Source organism: Psammomys obesus, unplaced genomic scaffold, assembly GCF_907164565.1.
Source record: "Psammomys obesus unplaced genomic scaffold, mPsaObe1.curated_primary_1811, whole genome shotgun sequence".
Lineage (NCBI taxonomy): Eukaryota > Metazoa > Chordata > Mammalia > Rodentia > Muridae > Psammomys > Psammomys obesus.
In genome coordinates, this window is record NW_026594418.1 from 6,598,492 (window position 1) to 6,607,391 (window position 8,900).

Here is an 8,900-nt window from a genome sequence, read left to right on the forward strand (position 1 = left end):
ACTGACTCATATAGACATATAATATAGGATAAACCTACTAAAATCTGTACACCTAAAGAAACTAATCAAGAGGCAAACTAATCTTTGCCTCCAGAAAGGCAAAGAAGATAGACACCAGAAGAAAGCGAAAAGAGGGAACAAGTCAGGAGCCTGATACAGAGGACCTCTGAAAGGCTCTGACCTGCAAGATATCAAAGCAGATGATGAGACTTATGGCCATCTGTTGGGCAAAGTGCAGGGAATCTAAGGAAAGATGTGGAAAACAGTAAGATCTGGAGATAACAGGAACTCCACAAGAAGAGCAACAGAACCAAAGAATCTGAGCACAGGGGTCTTTCCTGAGACTGATACTCCAACCAAGGACCATGCATGGAAATAACCTAAGACCCCTGCACAGATGTAGCCCATGGCAGTTCAGTATCCAAGTGGGTTCCATTGTAATAGGAACAGGGACTGTCTCTGACATGAACTGATTGGCCTGCTCTTTAATTACCTCCTCCTGAGGGGGAAGCAGCCTTACCAGGCCACAGAAGAAGACAATGCAGCCACTCCTGATGAGACCTAATTGACTAGGGTCAGAAGGAAGGAAAAGAAGACCTCCCCTACCAGGGGACTTGGGGAGGGCATGCATGCAGAGGGTGGAGGAAGGGAGGGATTGGGACAGGAGGAGGGAGGGAACCACAGGGGCGATACAAAGTGAATAAAGTGTAATTAATAAATTAATAAATTTTTATTTGATTTTTTTAAAAACAGAAGATACTTCCTTCTCTGTCTTCAGAAAAAGACAGCATTTGTCCATACCCAAATCTCATACCTCAGTTTTCCATGACAAGAAGTATTCACTATTTAAACCACACATTTGTGGTTCTTTGTGGTGGAATCTCTGAAGGTAACTGATTTCTTTTCTTTTGAGGTGGATGGAGAAACAAGAGATAGCATTAAGATAAATTAGTACAGATCATGACCAGTTTGAAGCCACTATCCCATGAAAACAGAAATATCATGAAGTTACTATGGCACAACTTAAACACTAAGACAGCTAGATACAATTTATACATTTGGTGAACACACAATTTGACAATTAAGAAACAGAGTATGGTGAAAAAAAAATCAACTGAGAATTGAGTTTTAAATGTTGAATATACAAGCAAAGCTCAGAATGTTAACCTGTCTGTGACACAGTTCCTCTCAAGTAGTTACTTGGCCTCATTGATAACAGAGATGCAACTTCTTCTTCTTTTTTTTTTTTTTTTACATTTTTTATTACAAGTTATTTACTTTGCATCCCAGCTGTAGCCTCCTCCCTCATTCCCTCCCAATCCTGCCATTCCTCCCACTTCTCCTCCCATGCCACTGATCAGTCCACTGATAGGGGAGGTCCTCTTCCTCTTCCATCTGGGCCTACCTTATCAGGTCTCATTGTCTTCTACTTGGCCTACATTGTCTTCCACTTAACGTGGTAAGGCTGCTCCTCCATTAGAGGGAAGTGATCAAAGAGCTAGCCACTGAGTTCATGTCAGAGACAGACTCTGTTCCCCTTACTAGGGTACACACTTGGACACTGAGTTGCTATGGGCTACATCTATGCAGGAATACTAGGTTATCTCCATGAATGGTCCTTGGTTGGAGTATCTGTCTCAGAAAACATTCCTGGGCCCAGATATCTTGGTTCTGTTGCTCTCTTTATGGAGCTCCAGTCCCCTCCAGGTCTTTATATCTCCTTCTTCTTTCATAAGGTTTCCTGCACTCTGCCCAAAGTTTGGCTATGAGTTTCAGCATCTGTTTTGATACCTTGCTGGGTAGAGTCTTTCAAAGGCCCTCTGTGGTAGGCTCCTGTCTTATTCCCTGTTTTCTCCCTCTTCTGAGGTCAAACCCATTTGCCTTTCTGAATGATGATTGAGCATCTTATCCAGGGTTCTCCTTCTTGCTTAGCTTCTTTAGGTGTATAGATTTTAGTATGATTATCCTATATTATATGTCTAGTATCCACTTATAAGTGAATGTGAGACACATTTATACCATACATGTCTTTCTGCTCCTGGGATACCTCACTCAGGATGCTCTTTCCTAGTTCCCACCATTTGCCTGCACATTTCATTATTTCCTTGTTTTTAACTGCTGAGTAGGATTTCATTTTGTAAATGTGCCATAATTTCTGTATCCATTCCTCAGTTGAGGAACATCTGGGTTGTTTCCAGATTCTGGCTATTATAAATAAAGCTGCTACGAACATGATTGAACAAACATCCTCATTGTATACTTGAACAAATGCCAGGTTACAGTCTAGGAAAGGATCTTCACCCACCCTATATCTGAGGGCGAATATCCAGAATATATAAAGAACTAAAGAAGTTAAAAAGCCACAAATCAAGTAATCTAATTAGAGCTAAACAGAGAATTCTCTGTATAGGAATATAGAATGGCACAGGAACACTTAAAGAAATGCTCAACCTCCTTAGTCATTAGGGAAATGCAAATGAGATTTCACCTTACATCCATCAGAATGGCTAAGATCAAAACGTCAAGTGACAAAACATGCTGGAAAGAATGTGGAGAAAGGAGAACCCTCCTCCATTGCTGGTGAGAATGTAAACTTGTGCAACCACTTTGGAAATTGATCCAATGCTTTCTCAGATAATTAGGAATAGTGCTTCCTCAAGATCCAGCTATACCACTCCTAGTCATATATCCAAAAGATACTCAAGTACACAACAAGGACATTTGCTCAACCATGTTTGCAGCAGCTTTATTCCTAATAGCCAGAACCTGGAAACAACCCATATGTCCATCAATGGAGAAATGGATACAGAAATTGTGGTACTTTTACACAATGGAGTACTATTCAGCAATTAAAAACAAGGAAATCATGAAGTGTTCAGGCAAATGGTGGAATCTAGAAAAGATCATCCTGAATGAGGTATCCCAAAAGCAGAAAGAAACACATGGTATATACTCACTTATAAGTGGATATTAGACATATAATATAGGATAAACATAGTAAAATCTGTACACCTAAAGAAGCTAAGCAAGAAAGGAGACCTTGGGTAAGATGATCAATCCTCACTAAGAAAGACAAATGGGGCGGACATTGGAAGGAGGAGAAAACAGGAAACAGGACAGGAGCTTAACACAGAGAGTGTCTACCCAGCAGTGTATCAAAGCAGATGCTGAGACTCATAACCAAAATTTGGGCAGAGTACAGGGAATTTTAAGAAAGAATAGGGAGCTAGTAAGACCTGGAGAGGACAGGAGCTCCACAAGGAGAGCGAAAGAACAAAAAATTCTGAATACAAGGGTCTTTTCTGAGACTGGTACTCCAACAATGACCATTTATGGATAAAATCTGACCCCTGTTCAGATGTAGCCCATGACACCTCAGTATCCAATTAGGTTCTTTAGAAAGGGGAACATGAACTCTGACATGAACTCTGTGGCTAGCTCTTTGATCACTTCTCCCTGTCCTCTTGTCAGGCCACAAAGAAGGACAATACAGCTAGGCCTGATGAGACCAGATAAGCTAGGTCAGATGAGAGGAAGGGAGGGTGGTATTGGGAGGGAATGAGGGAAGGGGCTACAGGTGGGATTAAAAAAATGAATAAACTATAATTAATACAAAAAATAAAATTAAAAAAAACTGAAAAAATGGGGTACAGAGCTAAACAAAGAATTTTCAATAGAGGAATATCAAATAACAGAGAAACACTTAAAGAAATGCTCCTGTGCCAATGAGTTCTAGGCTCTTCCCTACTTTTTCTTCTAACCAATTTAGTGTGTCTGGTTTTATGTTGAGGTCTTTAATCCACTTGGACTTTAGTTTTGTGCAGGGTGATAAATATGGATCTACTTGCATTTTTCTACATGTAGACATTTAATTAGAAAAGCACCATTTGCTGAAGATGAGAAATAGAAAGACACACACACTTATAAGTGGATATTAGACATAAAATATAGGATAAACATAGCAAAATCTGTATACCTGAAGAAGCTAAGCAAGAAGGAGGATCCAGGGTAAGATCCTCAGAAAGACAAACGGGATGGACATGGGAAGAAGGATATATAGGGATTAGGACAGGAGTCTACCACAGAGGGCCTCTAAAACAATCTACACAGCATTATATCAAAGCAGAGGCTGAGACTCATAACAAATTTTAGGCAAAGTGCAGGGAATCTTATGAAAGAAGAAGGAGTAGTAAGACCTGGAGAAGACAGAAGCTCCACAAAGATAGCAACAGAACCAAAATAATCTGGGCACAGGGGTCTTTTCTGAGACTGATACTCCAAACAAGGACCATTCATGGAGATAACCTAGAAAACCTGCACAGATGTAGCCCATGGCAGCTCAGTATCCAAGTGGGTACCTTAGAAAGGGGAACAGGGACTGTCTCTGACATGAACCCAGTGGCTGGCTCTTTAATCACCTTCCCCTGAAGGGGGGTTAGCCTTGCCAGGCCACAGAGGAGGACAATGCAGCCAGTCCTGATGAGACCTGATAAGGTAGGGTCAGATGGAAGGGGAAGAGGACCTCTCCTATTAGTGGACTTGGACAGGGACATGGAAGGAGAAGAGGGAGGAAAGGTGAGGTTGGGAGGGAATGAGGGATGGGGCTACATCTGGGATACAAAGTGAATAAACTGTAATTAATATAAAAATAAAATTTTCCGAAGGGACAAGATGGCGGCGATAGGAGAACACTGCGTCTGAGGAGCAGGACAACATTTTCCATACAGTGACCAAGATACTGAACTCTGGGCCCTAAAACAACAGCGACCGTGTTTCCCAGGTGAGAGGAAACCCCCACGGCATGGGAACCAGTCAGGTCCATGCTCAGGCCACCCAGCCAGAACCCAGAAGAGATCACTGGTCACGCAGGCACTAGGTCACCAGACCAAAGCCACATGCCTGCGTGTCCTGATCACCTTCCCAGGCTGATCAGTGGGCACAAAAATCACCAGAGACTGGGAGTTCCAGTCATGAGAAAAACCCACAGGGAAGAAAAGAAACGGTACTGACTTGGGTCACCCAGTCTTTCCCTGGAAAAAGTCTCACAGACCTGCAGGTACAAGCCACCATCACTGAAATGGGCTCCAGCCGCGAGCACAGGCAGTTGCTACGTGCCAGCTTTCCTGCACAGTCAGAGCTGTGCACCCCAGGGCAACAGAGACTGGAAGTCCCTGTCGGGAGAAAGCCCCACAGGTAAGGAAGGAAACGGTATTGACTTGGGTCACCTAGTCTTTCCCTGGAAAAAGTCTCGCAGACCAGCAAGTAGGAGCCACCATCACTGAACTGGGCTCCAGCTGAGAGCACAGACAGTTGCTACATGCCCAGCTCCTCAACACAGACAGAGATGTGTGCCCCAGGGCACCAGAGACTGGGAGTCACTGTCAGGAAAAATCTTCACAAGGAACAAAGCAAAGGGGACTGACTTAGGCCACCCAGTATATACCTGGAAAAGGACCCGCAGACCTGCCCAACCCAGGGACCTGCTGTGCACCAGATAACCTGCTGTTACCAGAAGAGCCGTATCCACCCACCACAGATTATGGCTTGGGTATTGGGGCACAGAGCCCCAACCTCAGATGTACAGAAGCCCAGAATCCCCGAGATCAATCCCCATATACTGCTCCAAAGGGCAACCAGTTACCCCTAACAAAACTGACCAAACCACAGGACACACAGGTTATAGCAGCAGATCACTAAATTTACAGCAAGAAACACAGAAGCAGGGCAGCTGTCTTCAGGACTTCTCCAGGTGAGAGGAGAACCCTCTCTACTAACAAGGGCCACAGTAAGCACTCAAGTCTCTATGCCTGAGGTGAGCAGCGGCATCTCCTGAAAAACACCAGCCATACAGCTACTATACCCAAAAAGCTGAGGCTTCCTTCAGGAAAAACCATCATCCTGCCAAGGGGATTCTCTCCACCACAGGATCCCAGGAATCACCAGAAACTAACTCCAAACACCTAAGATAGCCCAATGGGTAAAGGCCAGTGTAAAAGCTCAACCAACAAAAGACAGAGCAATATGGCATCTCCAGGACCCAGTGATCCAGGGGCAAGTAGCTCTGGACACCCTAGCATAATTGAAATTCAAGAAGATGACCTAACATCTATGCTCTTGAAGAGGATAACAGAGGAAACAAATAAAATGCATAAAGAACTAGAGGAAGATAAACTCAAACAGATTATGGCCATCCTTAAAGAAATATAGAAAGTTGCAGCCAAACAGTTTATGGCCTTTAGAGAGGAAATGCGTAAATCACTGAAAGAAATAAAAGGAACAGAGGATTATTCAAACAAACAGCTGAAGGAATTGAAGGAAAAACAGGACAACACAGTCAGACAGGTGAAGGAAATCAATAAAACGGCTCAAGATCTAAAGAGAGAATTGGAAAAATTTAAAAAAACACAAATGGAGGAAATTGTGGAGAGAAAGAACTTAGGGAAGTAAACAGGAACTACAGAGGTTAGCATAACCAATAGGTTAGAAGAGATGAAAGAAAGAATCTCAGGTGTGGAAGATACAATGGAAGAAATAGATGTATCTGTCAAAGAAAATGTTAAATCTAAAAAATTCCTGACACGGACCATCCAAGAAATTCAAGACAACATAAAAAGACAAAACCTAAGAATAATAGGAATAGAGGAAAACGAAGATTCCCTGCTCCAAGGACCAGAAAATATCTTCAACAAAATCATTGAAAAAATTTTTCCCTACTTACAGGAGAGGCCATAGGAATACAAGAGGCCTAGAGAACACCCAATAAATTACACCAAAAAAGAAAATCCTCCTGACACATGATAATCAAAACAGTAAGCATACAAAACAAAGAAAAAAATACTAAAAGCTGCAAGGGAAAAAGAACAAATAACATATAATGGCAAACCCATTAGAGTCACACCTGACTTTTCAACAAAGACTATGAAAACCAGAAGGGCCTGGATGGATATCATGCATACCCTAAGAGAACACAGATGTAAACCCAGGCTACTATACCCAGCAAAACTCTCAGTCCTCATAGACGGAGAAAACAAGATATTCAATGACAAAAACAAATTTCAACAATACCTACACACAAATCCAGTGTTACAAAAGACACTAGAAGGGAAAACACAACCCAAGAAAACTAGCTACTTTCAAGAAAACACAGGAAATAATTAACCTCACTACAGTAAAACAAAAAGCAACAAAGCACACAACCTCATGACCACAGCCAACATCAAAATCAAAGGACCTAACAGCCACTGGTCATTAATCTCTCTCAACATCAATGAACTCAATTCTCAAATAAAAAGACACAGACTAACAGAATGAATGCATAAACAAAACCCAGCAATCTGTTGCATACAAGTATCACACCTTAGCCACAAAGATAGACACTACCTGAAAGTAAAAGGTTGGAAGATGGATCTCCAAGCAAATGGACCCAAGAAGCAAGCAGTAGTAGCCATTCTATATATCTGATAAAATAGACTTTCAACCAAAATTAATAAAAAGAGATGGGGAAGGACACTTCATACTCATCAAGGGAAAATTCCACCAGGAAGATATCACAATCCTGAACATCTATGCTCCAAATACAAGGGCACCCACATTTGTAAAAGAAACAATGATAAAATTTAAACCACAAATAGATCCCCACACATTAATAGTGGGAGACTTCAACACCCCACTCTCAACAAAGGAAAGGTCAATGAAACAGAAATTAAACAAAGAAACAATGTCTCTAACAGACGTCATGAATCAAATGGACTTAACAGACATTTATAGAACTTTACACCCAAACACAAAAGAATTTACCTTCTTCTCAGCACCTCATGGAACTTTCTCCAAAACAGACCATATAGTTGGTCACAAAGAGAGCCTCAACAGATACAAGAAGATTGAAATGATCCCTTGTGTCCTGTCTGATCACCATGGAATAAAGTTGGACCTCAACAACAAGAGAAATAGCAAAAAGCCTACACACACACGAAAATTGAACTTACTACTAAATGACAGCTGGGTCAGGGAAGAAATAAAGAAAGAAATTAAAGTCTTCCTAGAGCGCAATGAAATTGAAGACACAACATACCCAAACTTGTGGGATATAATGAAAGCAGTGCTAAGAGAAAAGTTCATAGCACTAAGTGCCTTCAAGAAGAAATTTGAGACAGTTCATTCAAACAACTTAATGGCTCACTTAAAAACCCTAGAAAAAGAAGAAGCAGACACACCAAAAAGGAGTAGATGGCTGAAAATAATCAAACCTAAAGCTGAAATCAATCAATTAGAAACAAATAAAACAATTCAAAGAAGCAAAGAAACCAAGAGCTGGTTCTTTGAGAAAATCAACAAGATTGACAAACCCTTAGCCAAGCTAACTAAAGGCAGAGAGACACCACCCAAATCAACGAAATCAGAAATGAAAAAGGGGACATAACGACAGACACTCAGGAAATCCAAACAATCATTAGGACTTACTTCAAAAGTCTATATGCCACAAAATTTGAAAATCTAAATAAAATGGACAATTTTCTTGATCGATTCAACTTACCAAAGGTGAATCAGGACCAGGTAAATCAATTAAATAGTCCTATATCCCCCAAGGAAATAGAAGCAGTCATCAAAAGTCTCCCATCCAAAAAAAGCCCAGGACCAGATGGTTTTAGCACAGAATTCTGCCAGAACTTCAAAGAAGAGTTAACTCTAGTTCTCTTCAAACTATTCCACAAAATAGAAACAGAAGGAACATTGCCAAACTCACTCTATGAAGCCACAGTCACCTTGGTACCTAAACCTCACAAAGACACCCCCCCCCAAAAAAAAAAGAGAATTTCAGGCCAGTCTTCCTTATGAACACTGATGCAAAAATACTCAACAAAATACTTGCAAACCAAATACAAGAACACATCAAAGATATC